Below are 4,492 nucleotides of genomic sequence, written 5' to 3'. Positions count from 1 at the left end.
CGTTGAGCACGAGGACGGCGACGAGGAAAGCGACAAGGACGAAGATGAGGACGACCAGAAGAAGGCCGCCAAGTAGCACGTCTTTGCGATGTAGCCGTTTGTAGCTCTCGTTCCCTTTTAATTGTAACGCTCCGTCGTTTCTCGTTGTCGTGCCTTGTTCTTAACTCTCCGTTTCTATCGTCAACGAATCTCTCTTGAACACTTCTTCTTGCTCCCAACCGACGCATCCGAACTCCCTCGGACTCCAAACTACCGCTTCATAAACTTCCTCACTTTCCAGACTAATTGTTCACAAACTCCTTCATGTCCCAAACTGATGCTTCACAAACTTCTTCACGTTCCACCCCGACACACTCAGTCTTCGTAGTTAGCTCGTGGCGTTCCCAAAATACCCAACTCCGTAAAACCCAAAGAACAACCCGTGGTCGCTCCAAAATAGAAAATATGTACACGTCACTCAGTGTTCTGAGACTCAGCGAGTCCCAAACACTCTCGTGCAGTCCCACAACTGCACACATTCTAACCGGCTCCCGTTGCCAGCTAGAACAACACCTCCGCATCGTCGACATCAGCATTGGCTTCGACCAATCTGACGTTCCGACGCAACTCCGGCAGACCTCTCTTCTTCCGATCTGCGTCCTCAAAGGCACGTATCATCGCTGTAAACTCCGGTGCCAACGCCGCTCGAGACAACCAGAACGTCTCATACGTGGCGGTGAGTACGAGATACTGCAACTCACGCTTTTCGACTCTCTTCGCGATCACGTCCACTATCGGCGACGACACTCCCGAGAACGCTGTTTCTTCTTCGCCAATTGAGAGACGTTCCACAAAGCTCGTCGACGGCAGGTCCTCGACGTCCAATGGACCCGTACCGTCCTTATCCTCTTCTTCTTCGACTCTGTCAGGCTTCTCGTCTGCGTAGGGTCGACTCCAGCGTCCTTGAAAGCGCTTCAGACGGTTGACGTTTACCGTGACGACCTTGTTCGGGTGCGTCGGAATCGCGATCCTGTAGGCGTTCTCCCCGACTTGGCCAACAACACGGTAGGGACCGTGCCAGGAGAACGTCAGCTTCTTCGTCCTGCGTTCCCCCACTCGGGCTCTAAAGTACTGGTACACCCAGACCGCGTCTCCTTCTGCATATGTCACCTTCATTTGGTTGTCCAACCTCTGCTCGTGTCGATCCTGAGCCTTGAGTAGTTGTCGTTCCACAAGACGACGCGAGTCACGCAACGAGCGATACAATTTCCGGCGGTACGTCGCAACTTCGTTACTCTTCCAGTCCCTTCCTGTGTTCAGGAACGCTAAGTCGATAGGTAGTACCGGGTCACGTCCATACAGACTAAAGAACGGCGTGTCACCGAGGCCTTCGTGATATGCCGTTCGGTACGCAAATAGGACCCTTGGTAGGTACACGTCCCAATCCGTCTGCGTCTCGCTCACAAACATACGTAGCATGCCCATCAACGTTCCGTTGAAACGTTCCACCAGACCTTGTGTCTGCGGGTGGTACGCCGCTCCGAACAACTTCTTAATCCCCAACGTCTGATACAGTGACTTGGCCAGATTAGACGTGAAGTTGGAACCACGATCGCTTAGTAGACGTTCCGGTACTCCATGACGGCAGATAACACCCTCTATCATTGCGCTCACAAACGAGATCGTGTCCAGCGAAGCGACCGCAAATGCCTCGACCCATCTTGTGAAGTAGTCCACAAACACCAGGATGTACTTGTTGCCACGAGGAGTGACGACCAATGGTCCAATTGCGTCGACTACTAGTAGCGAGAACGGGCCAGACAAGTCCTGAACTGGCATCCGTTGCATCAGTCCCGCTCTCCACGGTCTATGTCCCTTTCCTCCACTGCAGATAGAACATTCACGCACGTACTCTATCACGTCCTTCCTCCACCCATGCCAATACGCGTGGCGTCTCACCTTGTCCGTCGTCTTCGTTCTCCCTAAGTGAGCAGAGAAGATGTCGGCGTGACAATAGTGCAGGACCGTCTCAATGAACGGTAACGGGACAGTTGGAACGCACACAGTTCTGGCTGGACCGGCACGTGCTCCTAGATGTACGAGACGTGCCAGAACTCCGTTTCGAATCAAGTAGTGCGGAGACATCTTCAGCACACTCACTCTTAGTTGTGGATCAAGAGCCAAGGCTCCATCTTTCAGGAACGCCTTCAGCGCTCGCATCCAGGGCACACGTTCTTGTTCAGCCACGAACTTGTCATAGTCCAATCCAAACACGTCAATCGGTGATGAGTTCGACTGTAGAGCTCTCCCTTGCGAGTCTTCTTCCTGCTCCGCTTGCGTGAGAGGCTCGACAACTACGGACGCATCCTCTGTCTGTTGGTTACTTCTTTCAGTCTCTCCGTTAGGATCCGTAGTCTCGGCAGGCTCCCCGACTGGGATTGGAACGTCGGTGACGTTCCGACCCAGCGCTCCGTTTAAGGCTTGCGTTCCCGATTGAGTCTGCACTTCGTCCGAAATCGGCACTTGCACTCCAGGAGTCTCTTCCTCACTGTCGTTGAGAAGGTCCGCCATTCGGATGGCGCTAACAATACCAGCTTCCGGTCGGTGATACAGTCTCGACAAACCATCCGCGTGTCCCATCGACGTTCCAGGCTTGTGGTATATCTTAAACCGTAGCTGCGACAGCTCCATGGCCCATCGTGTTAACTTGGCGTTTGACGTTCGTGTTGTCTCGCCAAAGATCCACGTGAGAGCTTGATGGTCCGTGTACAGATCAAATTCCGCGTGACTCAGATAACACCGGAACTTGCGCGTCGACCACACGATTCCCCAGCACTCAATTTCTGTCGTTCCACTTGTCTTGTTAACCCAGTTCCGTTGCGATCCAACCAGCATCTTACTCGCGTACGCGATCGCCCTGTCTCTCTTGTCGACCTCTTGCATCAGACAAGCTCCCACCGCTAAGTGTGACGAATCTACATAGAGCTTAAACCTCTTCTTGCAGTCTGGATACACCAGTATCGGTGATTTCACTAACGCTCGTTGTAGTTGTCGGAACGCGCCCTCACAGTCGTCATTCCACCTGAAATCGACGTCCTTCTGCTTCAAGCGTTCCAGCGGCGCAGAGATCGCAGCGAATCCCGGTATGTAACGTCGAAAGTAGCTTGTCAGACCCAGGAATGCTCTAACCGTGTGCAAGTCATGCGGTCTCTCGATGTTCATCACCGCTTTTGCCTTCTCAGGGTTCGGTAGGATTCCAGTCGGAGTCACGATATGCCCTAGGAACGCCACTTGGTCACGTCCCCAATGGCACTTCTTCATTTTCAACTTGAACCCTGCCGCTCGGAAACGTTCCAGAACCTGTCGTACTCGAATCAAATGTGTCGGGAAGTCGTCACTGAAGACAACACAGTCGTCCAAGTAGACGAGGCACGTCCTCCACTTGAGATCAACGAGAACGTTCTCCATCAGACGCTCGAATGCAGGCACGGCATTACACAAGCCAAACGGCATAACCAACCACTCGTAGAGGCCGAATTTGCTCGTGAAAGCCGTCTTCTCCACGCTGTCGAGATCCATTGGAACGTTCCAATATCCCGAAGCGATGTCCATAGTGGAGAAAAGCTTCGCGTTCCCCAGAACGTCCAGGATGTCGTCGATCAAAGGCATTGGGTAACTGTCCTTCACGGTCACAGCGTTTAGTTTCCGATAATCGATGCAGAATCTTACGCCACCATCAGGCTTCCGTATCATCAGCACAGGACAGGCCCACGGGCTAGTCGACGGTCTGATAAGTCCGAGATCTAGGTACTCTTGAATCTCTGCTTCCATGACATCTCCTTCAGCCTTCGACACTCTGTACGGAGGCTGTTTAATAGGCGCGTGATCTCCAGTGTCGATGCTGAAACGTAGCAGGTCCGTCCTTCCAGGCTTCTTTGAAGTTTCGACGAATAAGCCTCTCAGGCCCTTCAACATCTTCGCGAAGAGACCCCTCTGTTCTGCTCCGAGTGACGAGTCTTCGAAGTCCACTTCGAAGTCGTCTTCCTCGCTGTCGTCCATGGCGGCACTCATCTCAGCCTCGATCGTTCCAGCTTCAGCCGGCACGTTCCCCTTCACCGTACTCAGCACTGCGCTTACGTTCCTCGTCGTTTCATCTGACTTAGAGACTCTAGTTGCGAACGCCGGATCTCTACCTCTTCCGCGGAAGCATTACACACTTCGACCAACACCGTTCCATCCGTCACGGTACACAACGTCCTTGCGACTCTCAAAGCCTCGTCCGTACCGGGAACGCCCTCGACCAACACAACTGAGTGGTCCTTCATCGTTCCGCGAACGCTCGATCTCACTAAGGCCTGACGTCCGGGTTCTAAACGCACCGTCGACGATATCGTAGCCGCGTAGGTTTCTTCTACCCTTGTCGCACCCAACGGGACCACGTCCCCCGTCTCCTTCAGTGTCATCGACTGCTCCTCGAGGTCGATCACCGCGCGGAACGCCCTTAGCGAGTCGA

This window comes from Phytophthora infestans, genomic scaffold (assembly GCF_000142945.1).
Source record: "Phytophthora infestans T30-4 supercont1.207 genomic scaffold, whole genome shotgun sequence".
In the NCBI taxonomy this organism is placed as follows: Eukaryota; Oomycota; class Peronosporomycetes; order Peronosporales; family Peronosporaceae; genus Phytophthora; species Phytophthora infestans.
Note: the sequence above shows the minus strand (reverse complement) of the source record.